At 45.7% G+C, this 15,920-nt stretch overlaps 1 non-coding gene across 1 annotated transcript; it reads right to left on the reverse strand.

Annotated features, from left to right (window-relative positions):
* Nucleotides 1-2,201: 2,201 nt before the first annotated feature.
* On the reverse strand, nt 2,202-2,264 carry LOC112131143 (U7 small nuclear RNA). The gene has a single exon (XR_002913284.1). It is a non-coding gene; the product is annotated as a U7 small nuclear RNA (small nuclear RNA).
* Nucleotides 2,265-15,920: the final 13,656 nt, after the last annotated feature.

The following is a 15,920-nucleotide window of genomic DNA, read 5'->3' on the forward strand; positions in this document are numbered from 1 at the left end:
TATGGAACCAGCCTAAATGTCCATCAACCAACAAGTGGATAAAGAAAATGTGGTATATATACACCACGGAATACTACTTAGCCATAAAAAGGAACAAAATAATGGCTTTTGCAGCAACTTGGATGCAGCTGGAGGCCATTCTAAGTGAAGTAACACAAAAATGGAAAACCAAATATCGTATGTTCTCACTTATAAGTGGGAGCTAAGCTACGAGGATGCAAAGCCGTAGAATGATATAATGGACTTTGGGGACTCGAGGGGAAGGATGGGGGGGGGTGGGGATAAAAGACTACATACTGGGTACAGGGTACACTGCTCGGGTGATGGTTGCACCAAAATCTGAGAAATCACCACTAAAGAAATTATCCGTGTAAACAAAAACCACCTGTATCCCAAAAAACTATTGAAACAAAACTAAATAAATTAATTAATAAATAGTAAAATATTTTCCTAAAAAAAGAATTATGTTCTAACATTATCTAATATTAGATATGTTCTAATATTATCAATATTAGATAAAATAGGCCGGGCGCAGTGGCTCATGCCTGTAATCTCAGCACTTTGGGAGGCCAAGGTGGGTGGATCCCTTGAGGTCAGGAGTTTGAGACCAGCCTGGCCAACGTGGTGAAACCCCATCTCTACTAAAAATACAAAAATTATCTGGGCGTGGTGGCGTGCACCTGTAGTCCCAGCTACTCAGGAGGCTGAGGCAGGAGAATCACTTGAATCCGGGAGGCAGAGGCTACAGTGAGCTGATTGCACCACTGCACTCCAGCCTCGGTGAAGGAGCGAGATTCCATCTCAAAAAAAAAGTTTTTGGCAGAATTCAGTTTCTTGCAGTTGTAGTATTGTAGTGCCCATTTTCTTTCTGGCAGTCAGTCAGGGGTCACTCTCAGCTTCTCAAGGCCTCTTTCAGGTAGGTCCAGCACCTTCAATGCCATTAACAGAATCTCCTTGACATCAAATGTCTCTCAACTGTTGAATCCCTCGCTTTAGGAGGAGCCCAGCCTCTTTTAAGGATTCGCCTGATTAGGTCAGAACCACCCAGGGTAACCAATCTTTCTTTCTTTCTCCCTTCCTTTCTTTCTTTCTTCCTCCCTTTCTTTCTCCCTCTCTTTCTTCCTTCCTTCCTTCCTTCTCTGTCTCTCTCTCTTTCTTTCTTTTTCTTGACAGGGTCTCACTGTTGCCCAGGCTGGAGTGCAGTGGCATGATCAGAGTTCACTGCAGCCTCTGCCTCCCAGGCTCAAGTGATCCTCCCACCTCAGCCCCTCAAGTAGCTGGGACTACAGGTGCACACCACCAGGCCCAGCTAATTTTTGAATTTTTTGTGGAGACGGGCTTTTGCCACATTGCCCAGGCTAGTCTGTAACTCTTGGGATCAAGCAATTTGCCCACCTCAGATTCCCAAAGTGCTGGGAGTACAGGTGTGCATCACGGAGCCTGGCCATAATCTCCCTTTCTTAAAGTCAAGCTGGCCAGGTGTGGTGGCTCACACCTGTAATCCCAGCACTTTGGGAGGCCGAGGCGGGTGGATCACCTGAGGTCAGGAATTCGAGACCAGCATGGTCAACATGGTAAAACCCCATCTCTACTACTAATAAAAAATTAGCCAGGTATGGCGGCACTTGCCTGTATTCCCAGCTACTCAGGAGGCTAAGGCAGGAGAATCTCTTGAACCCAGGAAATGGGAGTTGCAGTGAGCCAAGATTGTGCCACCGCACTCCAGCCTGGGTGACAGAAAGAGACTCTGTCTCAAAAAAAAAAAAAAGTCAACCTGGCAATAAGGCATAACCTAATCACAGGAGTGATGTGCCATCGTTTTCATGAGTCCCACCCATACCCAAGCGGAGGGGAATCTATAGGGCGTGTGCTTCTGGGGGTGGGAATCTTGGGGGCCATCTCAGAATTCCACCTACCACACAATGTATGGACATGCTATTCACTGAGACTGTAGCATTCTCCCAGCTATAGCAAGGGCTTCCCGGACCACTCATTTTGAGAACTTCATGCTCATTCTTGGTTACAAAAATATGTACATTATTATAAAATCTGCTTAAAGGGGTGCCTTTGGGCTGCTGCGTTGTAGCTATGTTATTGACATCATAGAATATTCCTGTTTCAGCTCATCACAGCAAAGATTTGTAATATAAGCTGGGTCCTATTTGTTCATTGCAAATTTTGATAGCCTGATTTGGGGGGAGATGGGTCTTTCCAGTAAAAACTGAAAAACATGCTAGGCAAATCCTAAAAGAGCTGTAATGCTAGCCTGATTCTTTTTAAAGAATCAATCGCCGAAGAGAAACCAGTCACCAAAAATACCGGACTGTATGATTCCACTTATATAAGATAATGTAGAGTAGTCAAATTCACAGAAACAAAATGTAGAATATTGTTTGTCAGGAGTTGGTCGGGGGAGTGGGGAGTTGTTGTTTAAGGGGTACAGAGTTTCAGTTTTGCAAGATGAAAAAGTTTTGGAGATCCTATTTCATGACAACGTAAATATACTTAACACTACTAAATTATACACTTAACAATGGTTAAGGTAGTAAATATTATGTTATGTGGGTTTTCTTCGGCACAGTTAAAAATAAAAAGGGGCTGGACATGGTGGCTCACACCTGTAATCTTAACACTTTGGGAGGCTGAGCAGGTGGATTGCTTGAGTCCAGGAATTTGAAACCAGCCTGGACAACATGGTGAAACCCTGTCTGTATTAAAAATACAAAAAAATTAGCCAGGTATGGTGGTGCATGCCCGTGGTCCCAACTACTCAGGAGGCTAAGGTGGGAGGATTGCTTAAGCCTGGGAGGCAGAGGTTGCAGTGAGCTGAGATTGAACCACTGCACCCCCGCCACGGTGACAGAGCAAGACCCTGTCTCAAAAAAAGGTGGAGGTGGAGAGGGGAGGAGGGAAAAAAAGGAAAAGAAACATTCATGAAAGCTTTATGTGATCTGAAGTATGAAAGAGCTCTTCGGAGCAGCCTCAGGACCAGGAAAAGTTAGTAGAGTTGTAGCAGATGTGGTGCATTTGCTCTCTTGACATCCATCCCCCCACTCTTTCTCTACACCTTCCTCTACTGCAGAGTCTAGAGTGCTAAAATCTGCACTTACCAGACCCTCTTGGAGCTAGGGTTCTGGTTGTGAATTCAAGTCTATCAACTAGATGCTCTTTCAGATGATTTGGAAGGTGGTGCAAGACGGAGGCCATGTCCCATTGACAAGCATGATTGTAGGGCCAGTGAGTTTCTGCAGCAATCTTCCAGTGTCCAACACTAGCCTAATGAGTGTCAGTTGGCAGTTGCAGCAACAGCATGAGTGCCTTCCTAATCCCTGGGTCCCCGCTAAAGCAGCATGCTCTTGAAGTCACCAGTCCCCATAGAGCCTTCTAATTCCCACCTTCCTGATTGAGGTAGAGGTAGAGTCGCTCCCCTAACAGGCAAGTAGTCTGTGCTGTTACTCTGATAGTCATTCTTAGGGGGCCATCCCAAAGCCTCATCTTCCCTTCTATACACCAATTTTGCAAATACTCAGTTGCAATAGACTGAATGTTTTTGTCCCCCAAAATTCTGATGTTGAAATCCTAGCCCCTAAGATGATTGTATTAGGAGGTAGGGCCTTTGAGAGGTAACTAGGTCATGAGGGTGAAACCCTCATGAATGGGATTTGTGCCCCTATAAAAAGGGACCCCAGAGGGCTACCTTGCCCTTTCTGCCATGTGAGGACAAAGTGAGAAAACAGCATCTATGAACCAGGAAGTGGGCCCTCACCAGACACTGATTCTGCTGGAGCCTTGATCTTGGACTTCCCAGCCTCTGGAAGGGTGAGAAATCAATTTCTATTGTTTGTAAGGTACCTTGTTTATGATGTTTTGTTATAGCAGCCTGAACGGACTAAAACATGATCACCAGAATTAAATCCCTTTCTGCTTAAAATAACTGGAGTGATTTCTTTTTCCTGCAACTGGACCCCGAGTGTTGGTCATACATGATGAGACTCTATTTGCAATTTGATCATTCAATATTGCAGGGTTTTGGGGGCATCTGATAGAGATCGGCATTGCTGACTTTTTCCAGGGCTGTGCTGCCTCTCTTACGTGGGGCCTCACCCCCCCAGCTGGACCTTACCATAGTTGGGCAATGATCTCTTTCTCTCCTTTCTCTTCCATGGCTATTTGAAAACGATTTCCCTCTGCTCAAGCTCCCTACCTCATTGTAGCAGACCCTAGGGCTGTCTGCTCAAGATATACCTCCACCTCTTTTCAGCTAACAGAACCCAGTTTTGTTTGGGTATTAGGCAAAAATCTTTTAACTTCAGGTAATACTCTCTGTGATGGGATTGTGACCCAGTTCTGGCTAATAAGGGGAAGTCTCCTGGGAGTCTCCTGAAGAGAATTTTTCTTCCTTTATAATAAAAAGGAAAAATAAAAAGCAGTGAGGAGAAGTTTTCTCACCACCTGACTGTCCATGGCTTCCTATCCTAAACAGGCACTTGATGCCTGGAGCAGCAGCAGCAATCTTCACACCACGAGGTGACAAGCATAGGGAGAAATAGCTAAGGATGGCACAGCAGAGTGGCTGACAGAGCTGAGGCCTCAATGCAACCAATGAACCGTGGACAAGCCCTGGAACTGTCTACCTCCAGACTTCTTGCTAGCTAAGCAGTAGAGGTTTAAGCCACTGTTAGTTGGGTGTTTGGTTACCTGAAGTCAAAATCCCTCCTAAATAATACGTCTAACCCATTCCTGATAACTCTCCAGATGCCCTTGCTTTTGACTCTACAAAGAAAATGGAGTCCCTTTCCTGTCCTCCACCCCACCAACACACAAGCTTTCTCCCTTCCCTCTTGTCTCACGGCAAGCCTCTGATCTGCAGTTAATCTCCTTTGCTCTGGACGCCACCTCCTCCGTGATGTAGGGACCTCAGCCCAGCAGTCAGCTCCTTTCTCTCCCACATCTTCCATCTCAGATTCTCCAGCAGCATCTTCTCAACTGTGGTCTTGAGTCAGCAACCCAGGCTATGTGTATAAGATTGAATGAACATGTCACCTCCTCATCACCGGATAACTGCTTCTAAAGGGCCCCTTTCGAGTGCCCTGGATGAGCCTCTAGGAGATGAAAGAAGCAAGAGTCTAAGGGTTTTGAACCGTCTTCTGTCTCCAGAGTAAGCGGTTGCCGGGACCATGTGTGTTCACTATGGGTGCTCAGGCCACAATCAACGCCTGCCTTCCACTGCAAGGGCTGTGTCCCTTCTGCTTTTTCTCCTCATTTTTATTGAGGGCATATTTCCTTTATCTTTAAAGCGTTTATAGCTTTGTCCCTCTGCCTCATTTTAGTACATTCTGTTGTTATGATTTATGCTGCTTTTACTGGCTCTTTACCCTCAGCACATAAACATGTTTAAGTTTTCCACGTCTTAAAAAAAATAAAATAAAATAAAAAACCCTTCCTTGACCCTGTGTTCTCATCTAGTTTCTGCATTCTCTCCCTCTCTCCCCGCCCCTCTCTCTCTCTGCCCTCTTCATTGTCAGCTCTTTAGAAGTCATCTGAACTCGCAATATTTTCTCCCATCCCACTCATTCCTTAACTCTACCGGCCAACTCGCCTCTCCAAGAACCAGTAACTCAGCCCAGCTTTGCTTAGCACAATGGGGGGTTTTATTGGCAGGATGCTGGGAATACCTCAGGGCTGTGGGAAGAGAAGATGGGAAGAGGTGCAGCTGGGCCACCAGGATCCCCCGAGACTTTTTTCTTGTGGCCCCCACACTCTCTTTTCTCTGAGCTTCTCTGTTTGGAGTGATGGCATTCTTTCCTCCATGCGACTCCTAGCTTCTCCAGAGCCTTCTATCATGTGGCTCCCACCCCCAGGGAAGGTTCAACTTGTTGGCCTTCATTAGTTCCAGTTTGAAAATCCCAGGGAAGTGTTCTGATTGGCCCACTGTGGGTCAGGTGTCTTCTCATGGATCAATCAGCCATGGCCACAGGAGTGAAAGTCACACAGCAGAGACAAAACCACAGCTGGCTTCCTCCCTACCAGCAGTGCTTCACTGCAACTACCCTCATCCACCTGGGGGCGCCCCACCCACACGGCTCAGGCCTGACCTCTTCGTGTGCCCCTGCTGCTTCCGATTGCTGCTATCTGTGTGAAGCCGTGAAGTGTTACTGCTTGTGTGTACAACAGAGCAGCAGGGCCAACTTCAACTGATGATGCTCAGGTGTATAAATACCGCAGCTTCCTCAACCTCCGAAGTGGGCTAATGTGGTGGGCACAGAGATGAGCCCTCCAGGTTCCCCTCCAAGGAGAGATTCGTTGCCCCAGTTGAGCAGACAGCCTCCATCCAGCTGCCAAGAACCACCTCGCCCAGAGGCACTTCCTCCCCGGGGGTAGCCCACAGCCAATGACTGGTCATTTCATCCCACTCTAAGACAGCACTGGCAGGCCAGACGCACTTCAGCGTTCCCCACGATGGCTCCAGGCTTCAACAGGCCAGTTTTGCAATTCAACCCCTCCCTCTGCCCAACCCCACTTCCTCCTCCTCCTTCCACAGACATTCCTAATGACGATCTTGCATGCCAAACTCCATTTCAGTTTCTGCCTGTTGAGAACCTAGCCTGTGACAGAACTGAGCTCTGTGTTCCACACTGTCTCTCAGAGGTCCCCCTTGGGACTGAGCGCCAGTTGCCTGCAGTGGGAACTGGCTTGGTGACACTCCCTTTATTGCTGGCTTCTCTCTCCTGTCCCACACCCCCATTCCCAAACCCATATTTTCTGAGTCTCCTGAAATCTAAATCTGTTTGCTCTCAAGCCCTTCTCTTGAGATCTGCTTCTGGAACAACTCAGACTCAGACACCAGGGATTTCTTGCTGTTAAATCCAGATGACCCAAACTTTATCTGCACTGTGTACCACTGTGACCATGAGCGCTTTTTGAAACACTTTCCTCCCTCAACTCCCTGAAACACTTTTCTGCTTCCCCTCTGGCCATTCCTTCTTCCCCTGCCCACTTCCAGGGTTGACAGCCTGGCTTGTTCTTGCAGCCAACGCAGCTGAGAGGACCTCAGTCATTCCTCTGGAGCTGACTGCCACTACACAGGAATGACCCACACCATCCATTTCCTACCCAGATCTCTCTCTCTATCTCTGTGTTGAACTCTGGACTCATATATCCAACTAGCTCCCACCATCTCTACGTGGATGTCCCACAGACACTTCAAATCATCATGGCAGGACTGAGCTCCTCACCATTTTCCTAAGCTGGCTTCTCCTGCTATACTCCTTTCTGTACTCTCCTCCTACATTCCCCATCTCAGCAAATGGCATCACTGTCCCCAAAGCCAGCTATTCTGAGAGTCACCCAGCCTCCTACAAGTAAGTCTCCCTGCTCCCAGGATGTGCCATCCGCTAGCCACGTAACCTTGAATAACTCATGAAACCTCTCTCAGCCTCAGTTTCTGCATCTGTAAAATGGTCTGTTAATAATAGTACCAGGTCGGGTGCGGGGCTCATGCCTATAACTCCAGCAATTTGAGAGGCCAAGGCAGGTGGATCACTTGAGGTTAGGAGTTCGAGACCAGCCTAGCCAACATGGTGAAACCCTGTCTCTACTAAAACACAAAAATTAGCCAGGCATGGTGGCGAGCACCTGTAATCCCAGCTACTCGGGAGGCTGAGGCAAGAGAATCATTTGAACCTGAGAGGTGGAGGTTTCAGTGAGCTAAGATTGTGCCACTGCACTCCAGCCTGGGCAACAAAGCGAGACTCCTTCTCAAAAACATAAAAAATAATAGTACCTACTCGGTAGAGTTTCTCTGAGGTTTAAAAGAAACTATAGGTGTAAAATGCTTAGAAAATGATATGCACACAGTAAGTGTCTTAGTCCCCTTTGTGCTGCTATAAAAGAATGTCACAGACTGGGTAATTTATAAGGAACAGACATTGATTTCTTGCAGTTCTGGAGGCTGGGACATCCAAGATCAAGGTGCTGGCAAGTTTGGTCTCTGGTCCAAGACGGTGCCATGTTGCTGTGTCTTCCAGAGAGGAGGAATACTGTGTCTTCACATGGCAGAAAGTGGAAAGACAAAAAAGAATGAACTCTGTGGAACTCTGTGTCCTCATGTGGCAGAAGAGCAGAAGAGAGTGAACCCACTCCCACTAACCCTTTTTATAGTGGCATTAATTCACTCACAAGGGCAGAACCCTCATGACCTAAACAATTCCCCAAAGGCCCCACCTCCCAACACTCTTGCATAGGGATTAAAATTCTAACACGTGAATTTTGGGGGACACATTCAGACCACAACAGTAAGCATTCAATGATTGGTAGTTTTTCATTATTGTTTCTGCTTTTGTTTATCTTTATCCTTTCTAAGGCTCTCCTCACTTTCTGTCTTGTACCATAGGTACTTACATGCCATCTTTAAATGCTCAACTGGTCTGCAAACTTCTTTCTTTTTCTTTTCTTTTTTTTCTTTGAGACAGGGTCTCACTCTGCTGTTCAGGCTGGAGTGCAGTGATGTGATCACGGTTCACTGTAGCCTCGACCTCCCAAGCTCAATAAATCCTCCTGACTCAGTCTCCTGAGTAGCTGGAACCATAGGAACACACCGCCACACCTGGCTAATTTTTTTTTAATTTTGTAATAGAGGCAGGGTCTCCCTATGTTGCCCAGGCTGGTCTTGAACTCCTGGGCTCAATTGATCCTCCTCCCTCAGCTTCCCAAAGTGCTGAGATTACAGGTGCAAGCCACCATGCCCAGCCATGTCTGCAAGATTCTTGAAGGAAGAAAGTACCTTATCTATCTAGCTACCTATCTGTTTATCTACCCATCCATCTATCATCTATCTATCTATCTAGATGTCTATCTACCTATGACCACTGTTGCCTTTTACTACTGCTTCCTGGTGGCCATACTCACCCTCAGATCAGGTTGCATTGGAGTGACTGGGGTTTTTTTTATATATATCCAGCTAAGGGGAAGTTGAGATGAGGATATATTTAAGTGACGTTTAGTGGAATATTTTGTGTGTACTGTTTTGTTGTTGTTGTTGTTGTTGTTGTTTTGAGGCAGAGTCTCGCTCTGGCACCCAGAGTAGAGTGCAATGGCGCCATCTGGGCTCATTGCAACCTCCGCCTCCCATGTTCAAGCAATTCTCCTGCTTCAGCCTCCCGAGTAGCTGGGATTACAGGCTTGTGCCACCACACCGGGCTAATTTTTATATTGTTAGTAGCGACAGGGTTCCAACGTGTTGGGCAGGCTGGTGTTGAACTCCCGGCCTCAGGTGATCCACCTGCCTCAGCCTCCCAAAGTGCTGGGATTACAAGTGTGAGCCACCGTGCCTGGCCTTTCGTGTGTACTTTTAAGACATTACTAGCTATCCCAGTGTCAGAATGGCTTCTGGGAAACTCTCACCACCCACTGGATCGACTCTCCAGTTGGTTCAGGCCCAGAGGTTAGATCTCAGTGTAAATCCATCTTATGGTGTCCAGAACCAGAAGTATAGTGGAAGAGAAACAAGGTTTGAAAACTATGGAGTCAGAAACTACTCTGTGAAAAATTCAGACATGAAAATTTGTAAGCAGAGGATTCAGTTGCCATCCAAGCCTAGACAAAACGGAAATTCTCCACTATCTGAAATATATTCGGTGATGAAATGTATACAATTATGAATGTACCATACATTTTTCTTTTCTGATGGAATGTATGTGAAATAGAATGGATCAGAATTCCTGGTTTATAGGGCACAAACCTACATCAGTACAAAAACAGAAAGCAGGTCTGTGTGTGAAGTCACATGTTTTATCCAGCCCAGTGAATTGGACTGCATCTTGGAGTACCTGACGTCCCTTGTCCTGATGAAGTCTGGCAGTTCCAGATGAAACGGCAGGCCAAATTGCCACTGACACAGCAAAATGCCCTAAAGAAACATATTTATCAACGAGTCAATTTTTATCCCATAAGAGTAATTCGATTACATAATTACGTAGCCCTGCACAATGTAGAGGAAATTTAAGAAGGCATTTGAATTGCCCTTATATGCCCTAATTTCAGATTAACTATATAATATATATATTAAATGTGTGTGTGTATATATATGTATATATGTATATATACACACACACACACACACACACATTTTTGGAATCATTGATCCCACTGAAAATCGATCAACCGGTATGCAGCCAAAAATGGCAAGATTAAAAACTACTATAGAGGTGTGTTAGGCAGTTAATTAATAAAAACATTTTGTTACATTGTCTGAATTTTGTGAGGTTTAGGGTACTTGTCAACTCTTCAAAATTCAGAATTTCTTGTGATTTCTTTTCATACTAAAATGTGTACCTAGAATCCTATATACTGTTACTTAAAGTGGAATTTCAAAATTAGTAAGTTCCTGGCCCCACTTTGCCTGGGTCTTCGTCAAGTGTCACCCCTGACATGTGTGGTACACACCACACAGCACACACATTTCCACAGGCGGTCATGCTGGGAGGTGTATCTCTTGGTGGAGGGAAGAAAGGGCCAAGGGCCTTGATGGAGGTAAAAAAGGCTATGGTTCTATCATGTAATAGAGCTGGGACTTGGAATCCACAAAGGTGAAACGGTGGGGCAAATCCAATCACTCGGCTTCCACTTTAGGGACTGAGGCACAAGAATGGCAAATAGAAAAAGAGGAGGGGGGTTAGCAGCATCCATGGTCTCTTTAAAACAAAAAAAGAAAAGAAAAAGAGGAAGGGGAGAAAAAGACCCTTCTAAGTAGGTTGCAGTTCTGTATTTGGCCACAAGATGGTGGTAAAAGAGTGTGCTCTACATTCAGTCAAAAACTCATTAAGAGCTAATCAAAGCAAAGCGAGTTTTTCCTGTTTCCTGCCGGTGCCTTCTCCCCTTTTCCAAGCCTCAGTGCACTTACTATTGTTCCATTCTTTTTGGTTAAAGTCATCACAAATCTGCGTTTTTGTTTGTTAACTCAGCTGTAACCTGCAGTTCGTCTTCTAGACAACTTATGTTCTTATTAACTATTATTAGAAGAATTTTCTGACCCAGAAGTTTCAGGACTTAAAACTATAGTCTTAGTTCAATAATTGCCTGATTATGTGCTGCTCTGCTTGGAGCTTTCATTACCTGGCTTCTATTTCGCGTGCGTTTCTCCATACCCCCTCCCTCAGGGCTCTGTACAGAGTTTTATCTGAAAACCCAGCTTTGATCCCCGTCTGTCCGGGAGAGATATGGTTCCATCTGGTTTTGCTGGGGCCCTGCGAAGGCTGAATTACTCCTGTGTTAACCATAACAAAAAAGGGCAACTTGCCTAAGAAAAACAATGACAGAAATAGAAGAGTCAGCCTTGCTGGATCCAATCCTTCATTTTCCAAGCTGGTTTTGGACACTACTGCCCCCTTCTCTCCCACCCGCCTCCCAAGATTTTGACAGCCCTGTAGGCCAACACTATTTGCTCAGAACACACCCCCCAGAAAGCACGGGGCAGCCACCACAACTGATCACCTTCCTAACCTCTTTTGAGAGTTTTGCCGTCACTGAGGGCCCTTGACCTGAACATGTACTTGGTATATGAGCGGGGGCCTCTTGCTGGGAAACCATGCCAAAAATGAGAGGCAAAGGACACAACTCAAGAGCAACCACGCTGCTCTCCTGAGTGTGCAGGTACAGGAGCTCCTGCCTCTCCAGCAGTTGAGATGACCATGTTTGTTTTGATGAGTCGTGTTTGCCTTCTTAGATTGATGACACTGCTGGCTGAGGTTAGAGAGCCATCTGCGTAAGAGGACACAGCAAAGCTCACTGGCCCACACTCACAGCAGATCTTGGCTGCATCCTTAGTAAGCCTCCCATGATCCTTGACCGCTCCAGGATTGACACGTCCCGTGAGACAATGGGCACTTTTGCAAAGAGGAGCAGAATTAGAAAGCTCACAGTCTGTTTCCTCTGCAAAGTGCCTTTCTGGCTCCAGATCCTGATTATTCTGGTTTGGCCTTGTATAAATGTCCTGCTCTGAACAACAGCTTGGATCCTCTGGTTGGGCAGAATGGGAGAATCAGTGCTGGACAAGGAGTTAGGGGACCCAGATTCAGACGCCAGCTGTGTCCCTTTTTTTGGAATGAAGGACTTCTTCCCCTAGCTTCAAAGAATGCCACCAGCAGACACCCTTCCCCCATCCCCATCAGGCCCTTAGCTATGGCCAGGGCCGCATCTTTTCCCAGGATAGCCCACATCTGATGACTGATTGACAAGGGGAATTAAGGCTCAGCCCTCTTATCCCATCTTGGGATGGCTCCAAGGGTCATTCAATCTTTCAGCCTCCTTATAGAGTGGGCTAAGACTTCCCTAAAGACTGCATCATAGCTCGACTTCTCCTTCTGCCCACTCTTGCTTTCTTCTCTTCCCTTCCTCAGTCATGGATCCCACAGGCGCTCCCTAATAAACCTCCCGCACACTAAAGTCCACCTCAGAGTCCTACTTCCTGGAAAGCCCAGCATGCAACAGGGACCCTGAGAAAGTTCAGTACCTTTTCTGAACTGTCAGGAGGTTGTCCAAGAGCCACAGAGCTATGTTTTGTGCTACCCCTCTTTGTGGTCATTTTCTCTCAGCTGCTCACTATAGATTCCACCAGCTCTTGGCAACTAGATCCACCAAGGAACCCAAAAAGGCCCGAGAACCCAGTCACAAAGATGTATTCATGCCGGAAGTGGCTGCTCACCATGGCAGGCTAGCAGGCGGCGCTGGGACACGGTCTGTAGCTCTCGACTCCAATCCAAAGAGCATGGCTGTATTTGGTTTTCAAGCCCATTTGCTGCTTAATTCTAAGGAATAATTTCCCCACTCAGTTCCTTCAACCTGGAGACAGGCCTGGAAGGTTGTCCACTGGACTGCTTTATCCCAACATTGATCTTTTCTACCTCTCTTCCTATAGAGCAGCCCTGCCCAATAGACATAGAATTCAAGCTACATATGTAATCTCCAATACTAATAGCTATATACACAAAAGTAAAAAGAAACAGGTGAAATTGACCAAAACAATATACTTTACTTAACCCAATGTGTCCGAAATAGGATCATTTCAATTTGTGATCAGCATGAAAATAAGGTACTTTAAATTCTTTTTGTTCATACTGTCTTTAACATCTGGTGTATCTGACATAGTACATCTCAGACTGGACTAGCCACATCGCCCATTCTATTGAACTAATCACAATACAGTTTAGGCAACCGTATTGGACAGAGCTGGCATAGATTACATCAAGAGAGTTGCAGAACAAGGCATATGAGAATCTAGGATTTTGTAGCAGAGTGCTTCGGTTTCTAAGGCTGATGAGTTTGAAGCCTCAACTCATAGGTTTTTGCTGGCCCTTGTATCTCATTTTTCCATAAATTAAGGATAGGCCAGGCTCAGTGACTCAGCCCTGTAATCCCAGCACTTTGGGAGGCCAAGGCAGGCAGATCACTTGAGCCCAGGAGTTTGAGATCAGCCTGGGCAACCTGGCAAAACCCCGTCTCTACAAAAAATTCAAAAATTAGCCAAGTGTGGTGGTGCATGCCTGTAGTCCCAGCTGCTAGGGAGGCTGAGGTGGAGGATCGCTTGAGCCCAAGAGGTCAAGGCTACAGAGTTGTGATTGTGTTACTGCACTCCAGCCTAGGCAACAGAGCAAGACCCTATCTCAAAAATATATATATATATATATATATATATATATATATAAAAGGATAATATTCTACCTGCCTCATAATATAGGTGTGAGGCTCTAACAAGATAATGCCCCTAAGGCAACAATGACATCGTAGGTTATCCAAAAACAGTGGCTTTCGAACTGACTTCCCCCAACCCCAAGGTCTACCAGCAGCTAGCAACATTAGCCAGGACTGAGGCTTGTAATGTTTGAAAGCAATACTAAAGACATGTTTATTTAGAGTTGCATTTGTGTGTCTCTTACAAAGTCTTGACCAATTTTCTAATCCCAGTCAGGAAAGGAAGCGTTTGGAGCGAGGTATAATGCTACGTGTTCCTTTAGAATGTAAAACGTTTAATTAGATGCCAAGAATTGAAAATCTTGATTCAGAGCCCGAAATGGCTAATAAGGTTTTATTGTTGCTATTACTTAGAGTTTTTATAGAACTTTAGGCTTGCAAAGTGCTTTTCAATCACTTGAGAGAATCTAAATTTGTTAACAGCGAGATGAAAAAATGTCCCCTTCATCAGGAGAGACAACATACATAATATTTTAAGTATTTAAGAATTACGACCCTGCTGTGAGAACTACTACAATTACTTCTATGTGGATACAAGAGATTCTAGTTATAGACATAGGACATTAATGCAGATACCAGTGTTATTACCCTGCTGAGTCTGCAAGGGCGAACTTTTGCAAGTCAGGAAACAGGAAAGTTTCTAAAACAAACATTAGCTGGCTCTAGCTACATATACGGAGCTTTTTGCCCACATGTGATTTTTGAACATTTTTCTAAAGGGGCCCTTAAGGTTTTATAGGTGATCATATTATAAAGTCATACATAGTTCCAAAATGGCATAATTTGTGGCCCTGGGTCACTGAAATCTCCCAGGATTCTGCTGTTGGGCCTCCTGCAATGGGAGACAAATTTGTACCAATTCCTCTACACATATCATCAGTGGGGCAGCGTTGGCTGGAAAGCGTGTGAAAAGCCAATTTCTCCTTCCCATGTATGCCCAAGGCAAATTCAGGGCCTCTAGCCTGTTGGATGTATCAATTAGCTTCTGCTACAACTCAGCTCAGAGCATACAACAGTGAGTGTTGGTGGATCTGGATGGTTGGTTAGGTGGCTCTGCTGATCTCGGCTGAACTTGCTTACATGTTTGGGAGGCAGCTGGATGATGGCTGATCAAGCTTCAACTCAGCTTTGCCCTAAATGTTTCTCATCATCCAGCAGGCTAGCCAGGACATACTCTCATGGAGATGGAGCCTGGTATGGTGGTGCACGCCTGTAGTCCCACCTACTCCAGAAGCTGAGGCAGGAGGATCCTTGAGGCCAGGATGTTGAGGCTGCAGTGAGCTGTGATTGTGCCACTGCACTCCAGCCCTGGGAGACAGAGCAAGATCCTGTCTCTTTAAATCAATAGATAAAAAATTTAAAAATATCGTGGAGATGGCAGAGGCCTAAGAGAGAGCAAGCTCCAATGCATGAGCCACTTCGAGCCTCTGGGTCATGCCTGCTAATAGCCCATTGGCCAAAGCAAAACACGTGCCTGAGACAATGTCCAGAGCCAGGTTAGATCAACGTACCAGCTGTGGGAAGGCACTGCAGAGTCACATGACAAAGGGCACAGATGAAAGGAGGGGTGAGACTCGTGGCCATCCACACGTACTGCCATGGGCCAGGATGGATTAGAATCATTTTCACCAGGCACAGTGGCTCACGCCTGTAATCCCAGCATTTTGGAAGAAGAGGGTGGGTAGACTCTTTGAGTCCAGGAGTTCAAGACCAGCCTGGGCAACACAGCAAAACCCCCGTCTCTACAAAAAATTACAAAAATTAGCCAGTCATAGTGTCGCGTGCCTGTAGTCCCAGCTACTGGGGAGGCTGAAGCAGGATAATCACTGCTCTTGGGACGTCGAGGGTGTAGTGAGCCATGGTTTTGCGACTGCACTCTAGCCTGGGTGACAGAGTGAGACCCCGTCTCAAAAAAAAATCATTTTCTTGAAAAGGAAGATGCATTATTGACATATGCATCCATTTTGACTGAGAGAAAAGGTTCACTGGAAACACCAAGCTAATGCCAAGCCACTACTTTCTGCCCTCACCTCTCAAAACAGTTAACAGGCCAAAGATCAAGGGAAATTTTCCCCCAGCTTTACCAAAGTATGATTGACAAATAAACCTTGTATTTATTTAAGGTGTACAACATGATTTTTTTTTGTTTCTTGTTTTGTTTTTTTTTTTTCTTG

The sequence above is a fragment of the Pongo abelii genome, chromosome X, assembly GCF_028885655.2.
Source record: "Pongo abelii isolate AG06213 chromosome X, NHGRI_mPonAbe1-v2.0_pri, whole genome shotgun sequence".
Taxonomy (NCBI): domain Eukaryota; kingdom Metazoa; phylum Chordata; class Mammalia; order Primates; family Hominidae; genus Pongo; species Pongo abelii.